Source organism: Adiantum capillus-veneris, chromosome 25 (assembly GCF_014529385.1).
Source record: "Adiantum capillus-veneris isolate H3 chromosome 25, ASM1452938v2, whole genome shotgun sequence".
In the NCBI taxonomy this organism is placed as follows: domain Eukaryota; kingdom Viridiplantae; phylum Streptophyta; class Polypodiopsida; order Polypodiales; family Pteridaceae; genus Adiantum; species Adiantum capillus-veneris.
Window position 1 is genome coordinate 106,370,798 of NC_140955.1, and position 21,884 is coordinate 106,392,681.

A 21,884-nucleotide genomic window follows, 5' to 3' on the forward strand; every position below is an offset into this window, starting at 1 on the left:
AACAAATAAATTTACTTACTCTCTCAATCTCAATGGTCTTTCGCACATAACCATCGGGGATCAAAATAAGGATGGTGTGCATCATTTTGAATCCCATCTCGATGGCATGGCTAGACACAATGCCAAAGTGATCAGTGGAGCTTAGGGTGATGTACCACCCATTGTCTGCCACATACTTTGAAGCTATTATGGCCACTTTCTTACTTAATTTTCGAGAGAATTGATTCCATGGAGGGACCTGCATAATACGCATTGTTAATTTAATTAAAGTTCCAAAACTATCATAGACTGTCCATTGTGGTTTTGAAGGATGCATACCTCGTTCTCTGAAAAATTTTCAACTTTAAAGTTTGTTGGAAAATCCGCAAACAAAAGAGAGGCCACTTCATTGCTCTTTTCCCCATCAACATGGGCTGAATGAAGAAAATCCAAGATCCTGCATACGATCAAATAAATGTATTTCAAACATTCACAACACACACCACACATAGTTAGTCTTTCTTTTCACATGTGTTTTACCATTTCTCATCATCGAGAGAAATTTTGTAAACATCTAGCATGTTCCCAATAACGTTCACATCACAATCTATGGAAGGCACTGCATAATTACAAAATAAAATATTTCATCAAGAATTGTTGAGTAGAAAGAAAGTGACAGCTAGATATCTATACAAGCAAGTTTACCTGTGGAGCCTTGAGCACCTTTTTGGTTCTTTTTGGGAGACTTATTGGGCTTCTTGGATCTAACAAAATCCAATCGTTTCTTTATAGAGGAGATTGTACTATTGTTTACTCTTTTTGAAGAGGTGGCTTTCTTGGAAGCTGAGCCAATCTCCTCAATACCATTTTCATTTCTTTCAAGAACGTGCTCTAAAGCAAACAAAAATATATTTCTCACAAACATAATCTAAATAGTATGAGCACTTTAACAATTTTGTAGTTTTTATAAATGCCAAAAATAACCTTTATATAAGTTCCCTTCATCACGTGGGTAGGTGCCTCGAGTGTAATCTAGCCACCAAGGGCAATACTCAATTTCCCAAGCAATCAAACCATAATCTCTCATCCATAGTGGATACATACACTCCTCACAAGAGAGGTCCCTCCAACTTTCAACAGCAATTGGCAACTTCTCCAACAAAGTTTGATCGTAAAGCTGAATTAGCCATCTACATAAAATGCAGTTAACTTTATTTGAGCTCCTTTCCTAAGTGACTTATTTATTATACAAACTCTAAGTAAAAAATAGAATGACAACCATAAAGATATCAATTGTATTACCTGAATAATACTCTCCTTGAAGATTCCATAAGCTCTTGAATTTTTTCATCCGACTCTTTTGTGTTGAGCTTACTCCAAAGCTCCACAAAAGCTTTATCAATGTGGTCCCTCAATTGGTGATGAAACCATGTTTCAAAGCCCTCCGGCATTTCTTCAATCATTTTCCCTTTGATCCTCAAGCATTGCTTCAAGATACTTCCCCAATACCACTCTTTACGCAAGTACATTCTAAATTTCATTGCACTAATATAACGCTCAGAAGTAACATCATCTACACGGCAATGCATCAAAGAGTGCAATATTTCCTTTTTCCTATAGAGCAAACAATAAACAAACCATAAATGCATTGATTCATTTGATGATTTCATGTGTATTTTTTATCCAAAAATTATTACCTCTCTGGTGATATTTTAGAAGTTGCCAAAGAGTGGACTTTGTCTCTTGTAAGGCCCACTTGATCCTTTTCTCTTATCCAATTGAAGTTAAATAATAAAGAGAAGAACCCTTGGCCATTGGCGGGGTTGGCAATGGCCAACATCTATGTTATATTAGCACGAGATCAAATCAAATCAATTTTTCAATCAAATATATCAAATTCAAATGACGTGTCAACTTACAATTTAGTAGAAATTCAAACATGAACGGGGAGAAGAGAAAGTGTTTACCTTATAAGCTCTTTATTTGAATATTTTTTCTATTCTTCCTCGAGCAACCATTTCCTTTTCTGGTAGTGAAATCGAGGGATCATTGATCTCTTGCATCTCTTTGATAAGAGACAAGTCAAAGTCTTCCATTTGTAGAGCAAATGAAAAAAAAAAGTAAGATTTTACAAAATAATGTCAAGCTTTAGAAATTACATAAAAAGTGTACTTTAAGGCAAAAAAATTTACCTTCCATATGAGCATTGCTAATAAAAGAGCAGGAGCGTTGTACCAACTCCCTTTAGATGCCTTCTTCTCACAAGCAAGCTCTACCTCTATCCATCGAATCCAATCTTGGGAAAAGTCTTTCATTAAAGAATCTTTGCTTGCCACAGCCAGTTTTTGGAACAAGAAGATCTCCTGCCCAAAATTTGTGCTCACAGTGGTTCTACCAATCCTAAACCACAATATCTTAAATTAAATGGCAGTAGAATGACATCGATAAAGTAATAGCAATAATGTTCAAAACAACAAATGTGCTTACTCATTTTGAGAGCACAAAGCTAGCATAAGCTCCCCCTCTGCACTTCTATCAACAAAGACAAATTGACATTTCACAGAACAATGTCTCCACCTTATCATTGAAAATTCTACAACAACAAAAAAGAAAATTAGAAAGCATAAAGTAATACAAGTCAACTTTACATTAAACAAAAAAGAAATCACTTACGTGTTTTTATTAAGCGCATCCAAGTTTTCAAACGGTGATTACCATCCCAAACGATAAATTTTTTTCCCCTTAAGTCTTCCCACTCAAGGGGAAGGGAATTATCAAAATCATCGCTTATTTCTCGCCAAATAGGCCCCCATTCATCTTTGTCTAAGTCGGAAACATAATGTTGATCATGGCCTGGCTTCTTAAATGACACAAGAAATGGAGCTCCAAGCACACTGTATCCAGACATCTCAAACCTTTTCACCAAGCCCTCAGTGCCTGGACCCACCGCTCTAATGGCTTCATTTTCCATCAATCTACAAAGAGGAATTCGAGGAGTTTCCCCACCTCTCTTTACAATAAAACCCTCTACAATCTCCTCTAATATTCGACCATGAACATCCTTTCCAAATACTGTTGGATGATCGGGAGGTTTAGCAACAATTGTTGTTGCTTCAGACACGCTGTGAGCCACCAATTCACCTTGTGTAGCATGAATATCTATGAACACCTCTTCTTCATGCACATCACTCAATATATCCTCTTCTTCATGCACATCACCCAAAATATCTTTATTTCGATGGACATTGGAAGAAGCAATGGAAGATCGTGCATTGGCCCTATGCCCTGTATTGCCAGATCTTAATGTGTATCCTACTCCTACAAGCAAAAAACAATAAGAACACAAATAGTTTAGTGAGTATGATGAGACAAAAGAAAAGAAAACAAATAGCTTAATGTATTTGAACTTACTTTGAGAGATACCTGTCCTGCCACGTTTAGATGGTGTACGAGCCATAATCTATTAACCACAAACAACAAAAATCTTCTTAGCAATGACAATACAAATATAAAATTCTAAATTTCGACAGCATAACGGTGTAAAATGCAAACTAAGAAAAAAACCATTCTCAACTTGCTCATAGCAAGGAAAAATACAAATCCACTTTGACATTTGTATACCTCTTCTCTACAACGATCTGTTCTTACATCATTGTAATTGTTATTGTAAGTGTGTATGCAAGTTTGTTAAAGTGTGTGAATGCAAGTGTTTATGTGTGTGTGTGTGTGTGGATGTATGCATGATTGTGTGTGTGAATGCAAGTGTAATATGTGTGTGTCTTTATGCATGATTGTGTATGTGTTTGTGCTATGTATGCAAGTGTGTTGATGTTGTGAATGCAAGTGTTTATATATGTGTATGTGTGTATGTATGCAAGTGTGTTGATGTTGTGAATGCAAGTGTTTATATATGTGGGTGTATGTATGTATGTATGTGTGTGTATGCAAGTGGATGTGTGCATGATTATGTGTGTGTGAATGTAAGTGTAATATGTGTGTGTATGCAAGTGTGTTGATGTTGTGAATAAAAGTGTTTATATATGTGTATGTGTGTATATGCTTGACAATACAAATATAAAATTCTAAATTTCGGCAGCATAACGGCGTAAAATGTAAATTACAAAAAAAACCATTCTCAACTTGCTCATGGCAAGGAAAAATACAAATCCACTTTGACATTTGTATACCTCTTCTCTACAACGACCTGTTCTTACATCATTGTAATTGTTACTCTAAGTGTGTTTAATATGTGTGTATGCAAGTGTGTTGATGTGTGTGACTGCAAGTGTTTAGATGTGTGTTTGTGTGCAAGTGTTTTTGATGTGTGTGTATCATTGTGTGTGTGTGAGTGTGCTTACCTGAACACGCTCGCCCGATCCACCGGAGGAGCTCCATTGGAGCTCCTCCATGCCTTGAAAGGCATGGTGAGAGGGAAGTGCGCGCGCTGCCTTCTCACCATGCCTTTCAAGGCATGGTGAGAAAGCAGCGCGCGCACTGCCCTCTCACCATGCCTTTCAAGGCATGGAGGAGCTCCAATAGGAGCTCCTATTGGAGCTCCTCCATGCCTTGAAAGGCATGGTGAGAGGGCAGTGCGCGCGCTGCCTTCTCACCATGCCTTTCAAGGCATGGGGGAGCTCCAATAGGAGCTCCATTGGAGCTCCTCCGGTGGATCGGGCGAGTGTGCGCAGGTGTCACACACACACACACACACACACACACATCATTTGATAGAAAATCTACACACACACACACACACAGTACCTTGTCTTCTCTTGCTCCTTCTTCTTCACAGCAAAACTCCACTTTCTCTTCACTCCACTTTCATCTCCTTCTTCACAGAAAAACTTGACTTTCACTTCACTCCACTTCAATCTCAATGAAAACTCCATTTAAACTTCACTCCACTTTCATCTCAACTATTTTTTTTTTCACACACACCATATATTACAAAAATGATATTGTGGTATAAACACTCACACACACACACATTCATTTATATATATATATATATATGTATACACACACACAAAGATATACACAAAATGGATTCATATATATAGTTTTACTAAAAAAATACTATGTTTTTTACACACACACACACACAACCATATATTTAAAAAAATGATTGTATGTGTTTGTGTGTATAAAAAACGTAGCATTCTTAAAGTTAAGTCATGCACACACACACACACACACACACACACACACACACACACACACACACAAAATGTAAAAACTATGTGCACAGTTAAATATCTTATGTGCATATACACTCAACTTAAATAACTTAACTTAAAAAAATGCACATACACTCAACTTAAAAATATCTTAACTTAAACTATGTGCACATACACTTAATTTAAATATCTTAACTTAATAAAATGCTACGTTGTTTACACACACCCACAAAATCATTTATACACACGCACAGTAATGTATATAACTTAACTAAAATAATTATATATACACACTACCAAAAACACACACACATATATATAAAATGGCAAGATGGAATCATATATATAACTTAACTAAAAAAATTCCTACGTTTTTTATACAAAGTCAGTCATATAGAATGTTACGTTTTTTATACACACACTCCCACAATCATATGTATATATATACACACACACACACACACACACACACACACACACACACACACACACACACAAAAGATGAAGACACTATTAGACTGCATTAAATGCAGTCCTTGAACCACCATTTAGAAATTAAATGGCCCCTCAAATTTGATGACATATTCCACTGCACATACATTCAGAACCGTCATATATTAAATGCACTTCTTCAATTATGATTTTCATTATTCTTTGAGCCGTCACAAGATCTTACGCAACTGTCTTTTCGTCTACCTACCAATCTTTCACTTTCATTAACCTTCACATCTTTCATTAACTTTCACCAGTTTCATTAACGTTAACTTTATCTTTAACTTTCATTAACCTTCACCACCTTCACTTAATCCACCACAATTTTCTCGCATCTCCACCCTGTAATCTGTTGCTTGAGAGAATATGTCCAACATGAAAGTAACAATAACTTGGAAGGTTGGTGGTCAAATAGTCAACCGCGACATTCAGTTGAAGGGAAACTCATTGTTGCTTAGTGCTTACTATTTGCAGAGTTTGCTGCCTCCATCTTGCCATTTTCAGTCACTATCTGCTCTTATTGAAAGTGATTGTGGCCTAACAAAAGTCTTGCTGCAACCACAGTGGGATATAGAAGGTCATCAGCATTTCTTAATAGATGGTTCTTTTTCGAGCTTGTTTGAGATGCTTCATTCAGACACATTTATACAGGTATCTGACAATGAGAAAGGAAATGACAAAGAGATATCTGAAGATGTTTTAAGCATTGTGCATCTTGAAAGTAGTGGTGACGATATAGGACAGCTCAAAACTCATTCAATCGTCATTTGGATTCAACAAAATCCAGGGGCAAAAAAGTTAAATGATCTGTTAACATTATGTGGAGCTCCTTTGCAAGTTGCTGAACTTCCACAACATTATGATGGAAATTTGTGTTTTGAGTTACCTGCAACTCAGGATAAAACAAAACGAATGACAGGGATGGAACAACGCTTTGATGGTCACTTGTGGACTCGCCCATCTGTGACAACCATGGCAATAGCATGCACAATTCGTCTAAGCCACTGTTTGGGATTCATGCAGTGTAATTATTCAACGTGTCCTCATTATATTAAGGAACAAGAATTCAATAGTAGAGATTTTCATGGATATTTGGAGAGACAGGTGAAAAAGGACTACCTTGCAATGGAAGAGAATACAACAATAACTTGTCATTATTGTCAGAAGGTTGTTACTTGTGTTGCTGCTTGTCCCTGCAAAATCTATTATGTTTTGCCTAGAGATGGTACAATGTCGCGACTGGCAATACATGTTGGTAAACATTGTCATAATGTTAAGGCAGGTACCTCTAGGGCTGCTATTTCAAGAGTGCGAAAATTGGTAGGTGCAGTACTAAAAATAGAAAAGGGTGGCCCAAGAAAAATTCAAATGTTGGTGGCTCAACAACTTGTTCTTCACTTCTTGATTGGTGAGGAAGCTGAAGCTACATCCGATGTACAATTCAATGATTTTTTGGAAGAAATGATGCCACTGGTTCAAACCAAAGGGTAAGAAAACTCAATTTGGTTCCTTGAATTTGTTAATTTTTTAACTATTATAAATTTAGCCTTCTTGTGATGCATCGTGTAGTTTTTCTTCAATTGTTTCAAAGGAGAGAAAGAGTCAAGGTGCTGTTATTGGGGATGGATATGATAATATTTTATTGCTTCAAAAAAAGTGCATGTTTCCTTTTTTTCATGGGAGTAGATTTCCTGGACAGGGTGAAGAGGATGACAAGTGCTTCCTATTTAAAATGTCCACTAAAGGACCAGGTTCTGGGATTGATCTAGTAAATCGGATGAAAAGAACTGAAACTGGTGACTTGAGAAATGCGTGGGTACATTTTGATTTTACCCATAGAATAGATGGATGGGCAACAATGTCATGCTCAGTTTATGATCCAAGGTAATCTTTAAGTATTTAAATATCTCGTATTTTTTTATCATTAAATAAAAGAAGATGTGTGAAAATGTTTATGTTGAATATCTTGCAGCATACGATCACTACAAATAATTGCTATATGTGAAACTAAAGAGGAGGATGCAAAGACTCAAGTTATTTTTTGGGAGAGCCTTAATTCAACAATGGAAAAGTACGGACATGGTGCAACTGACTTTGCAGGTTTTATGTCTGATGAAGCTGGTGCAAATTGGAATGCTATTAGAACAGTCTTCAATGGCGGGCCAGATAATATCATGGAGGGACGTGAACGATCATGCCTATTTCATTGGGAGCAGAGTCTCCACAAATATGCTAAAAAGTGGATACCTCAACATCTAACAAATCAACACATTGATATGTGTGAGGACTCGAGAGCTTGTAAGACCATTGTGCTTGCATCTCAAAAGGCACTTTCAATTCAAAAGTGGTGGAGACAACATCTATCTACAGAGAGCATCACAAGAGTGAGCAGATGGTTTAAATGGTGGGAGCAACGAATTTCACACTGGGGAGGAATTGGAATAGATGTAAGTACCTTTATGACAATCTATATTTTTAGAAAAAATTCTTTTCATACATGAAATTTATAAATTTTAATTCATGTTTTTTTGCATTTCATATGGTGGTCTAAGTCCGTGGGAGCGGGCACAAATTCCCAATGTTAATTTATCAGAAAGTGTACATGCCAGTTGGTTAGCAGGTGAAGGTGGAAAGGGAAAAATATCCTTGTATGATGCATGTGTAACAGATGTTATAAACTCATATATTCAATGTGCAAAGCGTTTGGGATATACTACTGGGCGTTATATAGGAACGGGTCCCACAATGGAGACCTTGCTTTCTCGAGTTGAATCTCAGCAAACTCCAACTCCAACCAACGTGGCCCATCTATTACACGAGGCTGTTGCAGGGACTCCCATGTATGCGCAACCAATTTTGCATGGAGACAAAGAAACAGTACAACGCAAAAAGAGGGGCAGAACAGGAACAAGTAGCTCCCATCGGCCGGAATATGTCATGGAATCTAAGCAACGAAACCATCGCGGTCGACCAAAAAAAATCAAGTTTGATACCCAAGGACCAGGTATTTCTAACATTTCGCTGCAAATTAGTGACAGTGATGATGATATTGGATCTCAAAAAGAAACAACCACACCTTTGTCATCTAAAACAAACAATGTGTTTGAGAGTGATGTGCCACGCACTCAGTGGGCCCTCAGGAGAACGCCCATTCAAAGTCAAAGAAAATGTTTTGGAACAGTAGGGAGAAAAAATTGTGACAATATCTTGCATAGTCGCTCAATTGGTCTTGTTGCTCCATGTATATGGTCCGAAAGAATGTTCAAGGGTAAAACAATCGAGCAATGGTTATGGTTTTGTAATCATGATATTTTGCATACCCAATCAATCAAAAGACAAGTCAAAGATTTACCTCCTGCTCCAAATGTTTGGCCAGTAGCAAGAGGGACAGATATCTCCACACAGGAACTTGCCGCGCTGCATCAGAGTGGATTTCGGACAGAGAATTCAATGGTAAATCCACAACCTCTTGCTGGTGACTGCAAAGAAGGTGGTGGCAGCTCGAGGAAGAAAAAGTGGAGGCATGGAATCTCTAAAGAGGCCATGAAGAAATTGGAAGCATGTAATAGTATGACAATTATATTTTTGGATGAAGTGAAAAGGTCTCAAGAGCATGTAATTTTCCGAGTTCTCACTGAAAATAGTTATGAGATTCATATAAAACAGAGTCCAGCATGCACGTGTCCGGATTTTCAGAAGCGAGAGAATACCAACAAATCCTTTTTGGCATGCAAACATATGTACTATGTGTACACAAAAGTGCTCGGACTTGAACCTAAGGAGCACATGATTATTCATCAGCCAACCCTCTCACCAATGGACATCGCTTTTATTCTTGGACAACCAAGGATGATTTCTCCCTCCATTTAATTACAACTGGTTTGGTATGCTTCTTTCACTCAACTAGAATATTGATCTATGATATGAAAGTGTTTTTCTGTATTTATTTTGGTTTATTATACTTGTGATTATTTATCTTGAAAAAACATTGTTTATGCAGCAAAGGATTTCAAATTTCAAGCAAAAGATATGAAGCATCTTGCAAGCTATTTGGGAGAAAATTACTTGCCTTTTAGAGTGACCATTACATTTATGGCGACTATCCTTTTTTGTACTCTAATTTTGATCTTATCCTGTGGTAGTTTTGCGAATGTACTTACATCCTCAAACTTATGTTGTTTCAAAAAGCAATTGCTTGGGAAAAATAGTATTGTCTCTATCTGGCATTATTTTTTACTTCATCACATTTATATATGCTGTGGATTATATTTAACTTTGAAATTAGTGTTGTCTCTATTCTGCATGATTTTTTACTTTATCGCATGTTTATATGCTGTGGATTATTTGACTCTGATCACATGCGTTGCGAGCATATTTGACTCTAATGGCATGAGTTGTGAAATGGTGATTTTATTTGTTTACATTTTTTCCGTCGTTATGCCCTCTCGGTCTCTCTCTCTCTCTCTCTTTCTCTGCGTAGTGATATACAACTCTATGATTTTACTTTCTCTCTCTAGAAGAGAAGTCACTCTCTCTCTCTCTCTCAAGGATTTATGATCTCTTCTTCCAATGGTAACTCGCATAAATACTATCTCTCTAGAATTTATACTTTCTCTCTCCGTCAACCACACATATATGGAGTCTTATGACGATTGAAAATTACATTAAATAGATACTTTATGCTATGACACATATTTGGTTAAAAAAACTCTAAAGATTGCTAAAATTGTCAAAAAAACTTGAAATGAAAAACTCGCAAATGTTAAATCCCCGCTGCTGAGGTGAGAGCACAGCCACCCACTCAGCAAGTTGTGGTGCACCAACCCGAGTCATCCAACACTGACAGAGCTAAGAGTGTTGTTCCCGAGGGTTTTGATGTTGCTGATTGGGCACAAGCTACAGAGGATTGTGCTGAAGCCCAGGCTCATGTATCTCGTTTGCAGAAAATGATTCGTCGATTTCGTAAGGAGCGGCGCAGGGTCTGTTTTTGGGTGGAGACCTTAGCTCATTATTTTTCTCTCAGTTTACCACCTTGCCCTCCATTTTGGTCTTCTCTTAATAGATACCTTTCTCGCTATTATACATTACATACACCTCTTGCTCCTCTGCCACAGCCGCCTCGATCTATCTCTTTGCCAACGCGGTTTATTCCTCGGGCTGCCTGGCCGGAACAAATTGAGATAGATCCACATCTTCTGGATGAGGTCTATCGGGCACATACTGCAGATTTTAGAGGATTTGGCTATATTGATATTTCCTCTTCACCAGAGCAGGGTGCAGAGAAACCACCGGAACCTTCCAACCGGAGGCGGTGAGTGTGGGTTCGCGCAATCCACCGTGCGTGCCAGATGTTACGGCATTAGCCGCACATGCGGTCCTGCGGAGGTCTGGGTTTTATGCACATTAAGAGTGTGTGGGATGTCAAAAAGGTTGCAACACTTGGTTTAATGCTTCTCGGTTATGTATACCATGTGCGGATACATGTCAGCTAGTTGTAGCTCATAGGTTCCAAATTCATAGGTGTACTGTTGGGGTTAAGGCCTATGTGCCTTGACCGGTCGCCCAAGTCATGGGCGCTCACCCACTGTTACCCTATACTTATAGTGATTATACTGTATAGGGGGAGCTGCCACTTCACAGTCTCCCCACCCACATCGTGTGTGTGTCTCCTTCTCTTTCTCTCCCTCTCCGTCTGTGGTGCTCCCCGATCCCCTTCAATTGGTATCAGAGCTAGGTTCTGCGTACGTTGTAGAAGCGGAGGTGCAGCTTGGGTTGCAAGCAAGCACGAGAGAGCTTCAACAACAAGCAGGTGCTGTGAGGTTGAGGAGAGACCAAAATCGTTGCCTACAGAGGTTGCAGGAGCAGCACAGTGGATTTTGGTGGAATCTGTTATTCTCCACGGCTACAGGTGCATAGAGAGTGACTCTCTTCATTGGTGGTGCACACATACTTCGACATCGGCAAGTGGATCTGTGGAGGAAGCTGTCCTAGCTCTCTTACCACGTTCTCATTTGATGCCTTTATCTCTGGAGTTTCTCAATGAGAAGCCGATCGCTCCTCGAAAACATTACAGCAGCACAACAGACTTGTAACCGGAGATTTGCAGCTTGCGGAGGGAACACATTTGATGCTTGATGAAACTGCTTTGAAATTGGGTCAATTGACTGAGATTGGGCTGTGACTGTCCTCCAGCATTGCGAAGATGTCAATGAATGCAAGAAGAAGACTGCTTGCCAGTGTGCAGATTGCAGCTATAAAAATAAGTGGGGCGATTACGACTGTACGTGCAAAGGTGGCCTCCTTTACATGAAGGAGCAAGACGCATGCATTGGTAAGGGTTCTAGGGGAAAACGTTTTCTGCTTGTAAGTCGAGTCATTTGAAGGGAGGGGAGTGCGGGGGAGATTGACGATGCTCCTCCAGATTCAATCCAAGAGACAAAGTACAGGTACATGGTTTGCACTACAGATTGCTCTAGGTGTTGGGTTGGCATAGAGCGTGTTTTGTGCTTTGCCACGCTATGTATGACATTGTGGAGAGTTGTTACACTCTAGTCTCCTGGATTTCAGTTCCAGAGGTGTTGCAGTGTCCTGTTCACTGGTTTTATGACAGAGGTTTGTAGCACAGGTTTTGTGCAGGCAATTTGATGCATAGATTTGCAGGGATTTGATCATGCATGTTGAGTGCTGATTGATTGCGCATTGGCTCTTGTTGAGTGGTTGATCGACTTATGGTTATTTTGGGTTAGATAGCCATTTTACGTCGAAACTCTTGCGAAATTTTCCCAGTATTTTGTGACATAATGTGCATGTTTCTTACTTAGCTTGGCTTGATTTTGGCACTCAGTTTTTGCCTTTGAGAGTGCTGGTTACACTCAGAGTTTGAGTGCAGTATTCTCTACATTGTGGGAGCCTTATGCTCACAGATTTTTCATCGTGACTTTGCCATATTCTTGGACAGTTGGCAGGTGCTGAGACATTGATTTTGCTTTCTAGTTTGCTACATTGTGCTCATGGCAAAGACAGGTGATCACTCAGATTGTGACCTCTCAAAGATGCGCGTGTTTGATGGGTTAGACTTTGCGGCATGGAGAGATTGTATGCTTGATGCACTGACACGGCAAGGGTTGCATCGACCATTGAGTGGTGATGCAGGTAGACCTTCAAACATGTCTGACGATCAGTGGCAGGAGCTAGATGAGATGGCATTATCTACGATATGTTTAAACCTTGCGTAGTCTACATTTTCTCTTGTTATGTATGAGACGACTACGAGAGCATATTGGCAGAGATTTCATGAGATGTATGATAGATCTGAGTCATCTGAGACTCTTGTGAGACAACGGCATTCACATATGCGCCGACGGGTTACGTGTTGGCATTGTGGTCGTTCAGGGCACATTAGACTGCGATGCTTTCGTCGTATGAGACAGCACCAGAGACAGGCTAGTCTCAAGGATGCAGTAGATGCTATAGGCTCCGTTGACTTGACAGTTGCAGGATCAAATGTAGTGTCGGAGTATAATAGTGACGGGGATGTCACTTTTACCTCGAGCTATGCACGAGATGCTATACATGTGGATAGTGCACTCCCTTCGCAGTGGTTGCTAGACGCAGATGCTATGTTTCATGTCACGTCGCATCGTGAATGGTTTTGTAGCTATTCTAGCGAGATGCTTGGCAGTGTACGTTTGATTGATGGATCGGTGCATGCGATAACAGGTGCAGGATATGTGAGACTGTCATTATCGAGTGGTGCATCTTACTTGTTACGACATGTGCGCTATGTACCAGATTTGACAGTGAGTTTGATCTCGATTGGTCAGCTTAGAGATTGTGGATGTAAGATTTCGCTACGAGAGCGAGATTTTGTGATGCATTTGGGTTCACTAGTGATTGCGAGAGGTGCCCTGTAGGAGTGGTACAGGTTACCCATTGCACGTGGATCACGGGAGAGACGGTGTTGTCTCTATGATCATGCAACCAGGTAGAGAGCGAGAGAGCAGGCGAGTCTCTTTTGCTTGTGGGTTGCAGGATGCTTTGCATGGAGTGCAGAGCAGTGACCTTGTTGTGCAGGTTGCATCTACGGATGCACAGGTAGAGCGGGACAGCTCTAGTGAGTCACAACAGGATGAGTCATCAGAGGTGATGACAGAGATGACTCACATGGATGCTGAGATGGCGGCTATTGTGGAGTCATTTCTTGATATGCTTTTGCCAGATCTTGATGCAGATTCAGGACAGATGGATACTCTTGGTACACATGTGATATGTGGTGGGCACGAGGAGTCACTCCAGAGCTCGGAGTCAGAGTGCCATGGTCTTTATGATAGGGGACACGATTGCCATGAGTTGAGTTCTGAGTTGGAGGTGGCAGAGGTTGCTAGGGTTGCATCAACGTTCGATGTCCTCATGTACGAGATGCTGATCTCGAGGCCCGACATAGCAATTGCAGTGGCAGCATTTGCAGCAGGATTGATTAGTTGTTCGATGGCATAGAGCATAGGGGAGGCTTGCAAGTATTGGACCGATACTTGCAGGAGTGCATGAGCTCTTGTAGACTATTTGCAGAGCTTGAGCTAGCTCTGTGTGGCTTCCGCAGCAGCGGGATGTTTGTCTATTAGTAGAGCCGGATGCACTAGCTCATCGAGAGTCAGTGGGCATAGGTTGAGGGAATATCTCACCTTCGATTAGTTGTACACTAGTAGATCTTGCTTAAAGGCACATTGGCCTTTAAGTGGGAGGTTGTTGGGGTTAAGGCCTATGTGCCTTGACCGGTCGCCTAGGTCATGGGCGCCCGCCCACTGTTACCCTATACTTATAGTGAGTATATTGTATAGGGGGAGCTGCCACTTCACAGTCTCCCCACCCACATCGTGTGTGTGTCTCCTTCTCTCTCTCTCACTCTCCATCTGTGGTGCTCCCCGATCCCCTTCATGTACAAATTGCAAGATAAGTGGAGTTGTTGGGAGTGCTACTTGTGTAGAGTGAGCTTTGTTGCCATAGTTTTGGAGGTTTATGTAGGCCTATATGTCGACGTGTGATTTGAGATGGTTTTGTCTCTGATAGGTTTATGTGCTTTGTTCAGTCCACTAATTTCCTTGCTTCTCTCCATCATGCTTAGAGATTTAGTTAGTTTGACTTGATGTGTGACACATTGTGGATGAGAGATTTGATGTGGATAGCCTAGTTGGATTCACATGTTTTGTGTATGTCAAATTTTGTGAGATTTTGCTCAAAATACAGGGAAAGATCTATAAGATTTTCCCAAGTTCTTGCCATAGTTTCTATGAATTTTCAATTTTCTCTCTAGTGGTTGAGTGTGACTCCCACATTAATAGTGATTGAGTTTGACGCTCACTTGAATAGGCTTTCTATCACTTTCAGGCATGGATTTAGTGCTCTTGTATGATGATTTAGGAGTGAGATTTATGTATTCTCGTAATGGCTATGCATTGTTTCTAATAGATTCTTTCGGATCGTGAGACTACTACTTATAAGGTACAAGTAGTCACAAGCTACATATTCTACATATTTTATTATTAGAGCTATGTTGAGCTACAGATTGCAATTTAATACATCATGTCTATGATGGTATAGTGGTCAATGTGATCTCTCACTTAGGCATCATTGATGCGGTTTATGGTTGAGATTTTGCTCAATTTACAAGGGAGACTACAGAATTTTTTCGAGAATTTCTCGCCATACACCTTTGATGCATATGCAGATTTTGGTTTCTTGACATCCATTTAGCAAATTTGTGTGATATTTTAGAGTCTGCAGAAATAAGACATGAAAGAGGGAGGTCTCATTCATATCGATACTTGCATTGTTGGCATTGTGGTCACACAAGGCACATTAGGCATCATTGTTTCATATGTATGAGGCATCATTGGAGCTGTACACACGATGCATGTGAGGTTTTGACACATACTAGAGAGGTGGCTTTATATGCTAGCGATGATGTCACATTTATCGCTAGCATTTCTCATGATTATATCTTTGGCACAAGTGACATTTCTTCTTTATAGTTGCTAGATGCTATAGATGAGGATGTAGTCTTCTGTATCACACCATGTCGTGAGTGGGTTAGTACTTCTCTAGTGGGAGTTTTGGTCTTGTGGTGCACTTGGCCGATGGTTTGACCTTTGAAATCAAGGGTGCAAGAGATGTATGTTTGTCATTACCTAGTAGTGAATCTTTTATGCTATGGCATGTGCATTATGTTCCTAATATTATCATGTATTTCTTTGAGAGCAATCTTTCCAAATACATTGTCGATTGCTTGTGATAGCAATAGGAGATAGATATAGCTTCTTTGCTCCATTAGACGTATCTAAGGTTCAAGAAGGTTTAGTGTTGATTGTGTTATTGGCATGTGGTATGCAAGAGACAAGACATGTCTCCATTAGGAGATTTTGGAGGTCTTTTGGCGGGACTTATAAGAGAAAAAATAGCTCCTCCAATGAGAGAAGACCCAACATTACGTAGAAAAATAGGCTGATATTTACAAAAATATGAAAAGGGTTTTAGCAGTCTTTGAAAACGATCACCTTTTATTTAATGCAAGTGTCTTTTTTTAAGGCGCCCCCATTCAGCACTGTCGACATAAAAAATGGTTCACCTCCCTCAATTGGCTACCACATCACCATGGGTGCTTCCCATGCCAAGCAATAGCAATATCACTAGTGATGTGGTCATATATATCATTTTTTATTAAACATGCAAAGTGAGAGATACAAATGATGGAGGAAATTCTTTAAAAAACAAAGTCAAGAAGGAAAAGGTCCCTCATAAGCTCGGATTTTTTCTCTGTCTTGGGGGACATTCAAGGTTAAGCTCTCTTAGACACCCTCAAGAATCAAGGGGATAGTTGTCGCTCTATTTCTCTCAGACACCTTCAAAAGGGTAAGCCTTAGCTTGAAGCTCAACATATCTCCCCCTTAATCAACTTCAAGAGCTCTAACAAAGAATATCTTTCTCACTTCCTCATATTCAAGGGATATAGCTCTATCTAACCCTCTTATGTCCTTAAATTGTAAAAGCTTCCATAGCTCTCATGCTCAAGAACTCTTTCTCTTGCTCTTGCTACCATACTATTCTCTCTCTTATGACCTAAATTCATATATCTCTTATAGTTAATCTAAATGTGAGGCCTTAGGCTCTGAAACCTATCTCTCCTCCCAACCTCTTGCCCCTTTTATATGTAAGCTTCAAGCTATGGTTTCAGACTAGACCCTTTGTCTATAGATCCTTGACCTAACATTACTCCCCCCTTGGAGAAGTGTTTTCATCCTCAAAAACAAACGTGGAATTTTTTTTCTTAAGAACACTAATATTTTCCCAAGTGGCATTGTCTTCAAGTTTGTCTTTCCACTTGACTAATGCTTGACAACACACATGATGGCAAGAACATAAGTCACGAGGAAATCAACCAAAATTTTTTGTTCAATGACATTCTCATCCCTATGCAAGTGTTTATGTAAATTACTTAGGGTATGTAGGTTAAGATATTTTGTAAGCCATATCTCCAAATTAATTATCTTAAAAGGCCTACAATATCTTTTTAAATGGTCTGGTACACGTAAAAATACATATTTCCCTTTCATGAAGGTTACTATTTGACGTTTCTCATCAACATACTTTTTGTATCTATCCTATCCTTGTCAAAACATTTTGACAGAGCAAGTTTTAGCATATCCAATTTCTCAATTTCCAACCCCACCCTAATTGGTGATTTACCATACATAAGCATGAAATGACTAAAACCAGTCATCACACGCTTTACACTATTGTAAGAAAACTCTAGAATAGGCCTGATAATCTTCCCAATCAGATTTCTTTTTTTTAATATATACTCTTCTCATATCCTCTAGCACTTGATTAACATGTTCAATATGACTGTTGGAGGCTCGCCATAGCATAGGCAGTCTCCCACAAATCTATCAATCCGGAGAGAGAGAGCATGACCCGGCTAGGGCTTGGAGTCATCACACAAAGAATGTGCGAGAGCGTCATTGGATGCAAAGATTGAGAGGATTCAAGAGCGTGCATCCTTCAATGCAAATAGAAATCATCCCAAATCAGCTAATGCTAATCGCACATCAAGCATTAATACAAGCAATCATCTACACACATCAAGCAACGAAGTGAAACACACTAATCTTGGAGTCTCTCAAGCACAACTCTAATTACATGCATTGATGATTAAGCACACAAGATCGCATTCAAGTCGGCCATCCCAACCATGCCAATCATGGTGTCCAAATCAAGTCACACATAATCAGTTCTCTAGCATTATAGACCTCACAAACATGAATTATAGAGTGGTATAGTTGCAAAAAGTTGAAAAAAGCCAAAAACAGGACCCGTTTTTTCACACGGTTTAGGTTGTGAAATGTTGTGCAAGGACAAGGTTAAAGATGGAATTGATATTCCAAAAAAATGTCGAGTTTTTTTCAGCTCGTGAGACAACTTTCTAGACAGATAGCACCTCAAAGTCCATTTTGAAACTCTTGATATAATTCAAGGAAAATGGTCACTTAATAGGACATAAAAGTGGCCTAGGACATAAAAGTGTCCCATTACCAACCTAGTGTGTAGTACAAATCACTAAGAGTGTGATGCTTATGTCTCTAAGCATGTGTAGTAGATATGTTTTTAGTTTACTCTTTAACATTAATATTACTTCAAATTATAGTTAGCATCTACATTTTAGAACCCTATGAGTGCGATGTTGATGTCACTAAGCATGTGTATTAGTTATGTTTTTAGTTTATTCTTTAGCATCAATATTACTTTAGCTTCTAGTTAGCATCTACATTCTAGAACCCTACTAGTGTGTCATTTGATGATAGCTTGGTCACATTTTATGTCACCTTTTTCTATCCAAACTAGAGGCATTGTGTAGTACTTTAATCACACTATGAGTTTGCAATATAACATTATCCTTGATCATATCTAAGATCATGTTTGGCTACTCAAGGTAGAAGAAATGTAAAGTTGTAAGGGCACATAATTTTAAGGAGAGGGATGTAGGTGCAGTTTTGATGCAGCTTAGCTGGGCACACTACCACATCCATTAGACTGTGGAGTTCAAAATTGTTAGGGATCTTGCTATGTCAAGCACACATTATCCACAAAAGGCTCTTCTTCTTTCACAAAGAATAGGACCAATTTGGCATTTACTCTGCATGTGGAGGGTAAATATACCCATGGACATAGACACAAGGTACCAACCATTTGTTATGTGTTGTAGGCAAGTCCCAATGCTCATCACTTGATTAATTTTCATTTGACAAAAGAATTCCAATTTTTGAAAGGAATTTCTTGAGATGAGGCATCTAATTTTCTTAGTTAGAATGTCTCCTTGAGATAGGCTCTATTTTAATCAATGGTTGTGGGTTGTAGATTTAGGTACTCGCTAACTGTGGGGAATCAAGCTTCTAGTTTGTGGTCTCTTAGGTGTTGCTTAGTCTTTTTGTTATTATGGTATATCTTGCTAACCTTTTTTGACACTCATGACCAAGTGAGATGGGGTCATTGGTGAGGAAAACATCTTAGTACATGCTCAGATCTATGTTATTTTTTAAGATATGTAGCTGGTGGGGTTTGGGGGCTCCTTGTAAAAGCCCTTAGGACAAAGTTGCTTCCTTATGGTTTTAGGTGGTGTTATGGAACCATGGCTTTGTTTGGGCATGGGTTGTAAGCATCCAATTTTTGTTTAGCTAATATAAACTAACTCACATAGCCAAAAGAAAGGGGGTTTCAAGATGTTTATGACAAAAGAATTAATTAGAGGGTGATAAACATTGTTTTGTACTTTGGTATAAGTGGATTCAACCAGGAGACTCCTTTTCTTCATTAAAAAAATATTCATTAAACTAGGTTGTTTTCATGTTGGCAAGGGATTCATACTCATGGATGCACGTAGGTGCCGAAAACGAATTTCTAAGGCAAACCATTAATTAGTTTTGGGGGGGGGGGGGGGGGGGGGTGTTGTGGGTTATTGTTTTTTTTAATGCTTAAAGTGACCCCATAGGGCAGCGCAGGCATATAGCCTAGTGGTTAAGGTTGAGCTTTATATATCTCTGTGTGTGACGAGATCAAATCCTGCCCATTAGGATTGGTTTTAAATCGTGAGTTGCAAGGAGATGCTAAGTGGAGATGCTAAAGCATCTTGGAAAGATTCTATGTAATGAAAATTGAAAGTAGAGCCAATAGTAGTAGTGGATGCACATATAAAATAATCACACAAAGATATTTAACAAATACTCTTTCTATTGTAATGGATTTCAACATGGACTGCACCCTTTTGTAAGGGGACTTCTTTATAGAGTGAATTTGTTCTCTAAGGAGACTCCTTCTACTTTGTAACTCTAGTTACAAGCTTATAAACATTCATTTTTACTTTATGTAAGTGGATTCAACAAAGAGATTTCAAATGGCTTGAAATCAAAAGCTGGGAACACTTGAAATCACGCTTGATGGTGACCAAAATATACAAGAAAAATTATCAAAAACCCAAAAACTCCAGCCACAAAAGTACACTCTCAAACCATTGCCAAAGCTTCACCAAACTCCACTTTGTTGGACTCTTTGGAGTAGCACCAACCCTAATGGCACCGATACAGGGTCGCATAGTCTTGCAGAAAGCCGCTTCTTCCCTCAATTCCTTGCACACACACATCCATGGAAACCTAAGAACTTCCATAGACTCTCCCAAGTGCAAAATTGAAGACAGAAAGCTCTCATTCACTCCTCCACACACTCGAAAACAGGACGCGGCGCAACAGGACTGCACTAGACCACCTGTAGGAACCCTACTTCCTCCCACATAGAGAGAGGTGAAAGTGTTAATATTGCTCTTCAAAAGTTCTCCCTTAGCCTGGACCATCACAGCACCATGAGTAATGTGGCAATTTGAAGCCGTTTCACACCTTTTTTGACCATTTTTTACCTTTTTTGGCCTAGTTTTGGCTAATTTTGATCCCTTACGGGCATTTTTCGTGGGAAAAACCGCAAACGGACTTCAAAATTCAACAAATTTCATACGCTTGATCCTTGATACCCAAAGCACTTTGCCACATTCCCACATTCTATTTTTGACCACTTCTAGGGTGGTGCACGCATCACCGCAGATCAGGTAAGGCAAATAGACAGTTATTGCATGTCCCAAACTTCTTGAGCGGGATGAGAGTACCCACACTTGTTTCTTGCATTATTTACATTCTAAAAAGCTCAAAAAAATTCTATAGAGACAAAATAAGCCACCTAGAACCATATCCATGGCCCCGATACCCTATACGGGCATGTACATGTGCTCGACTGCTGACACGCGAACCTGACTATTCACAATGTGTACACATTGTATCTTTTTTAGAACTTGAAACCACTTTGCAAAGCTCCCAAATGCATTTATTTACATCTTTTTGTACATATGACCATGCATATAAACGTTACTTTGTACAGGCCAAAAGCGGTCTATCATCATTGCCCACCCTCTAGGTAGAGCATTTATGCTCAACCAAGAGACTATTGGCATCTGGAACCACATCCCTTGCAAAATATTTCTTCAACCTATAACCATTTATTTTGTAGTGCAAACATTGACCAGACAATTTTTTCAACTCATATGTGCTAATAGAAAATACATGTTGCACTCTGTATGGACCCAACCATATGTCCCTCAACTTCTTTTGAAAAGTAAAATCCAAGTGAGAATCATACTTCATCACCAGATCTTCCTCTTTGATCTATTTATCTGGCAGCCTCTTATTCATTTTCTCCATCTTTGTTTATGCTTGTTGAAGATAATAATCACTGGTTTTCTCTCTATTCATTTGCAACAACTCTAGAGAAAGAACTCTTCCTTGCAGCTTGTCATTATGCTCACCTTGCATTCTGCACAACAACTTCATGGCATCCAACTACACCTGTATGGGAAGAAGAGCTTTCTTTCCATAAACAAGTTCATATGGTGTAAACTATGTTGACACTCTATACGTAGTTCTATAAGCCCACAAACACTTTTCCAAATCCAAGTCCCACTCTTTCGGATGCTCTCTAGCATACTTTGATAGCATCTTCACAATTTGACCACTGCAATTCTCAACCAACCCATTGCATTGTGGGTAGTAAGGAGAAGAATGCCTATGCTGAATTTTCAATTTCTCCATGAGAACAACAACAAGTTTTCCCCTAAACCCTGGTCCACGATCATAATTGATAACCATAGGA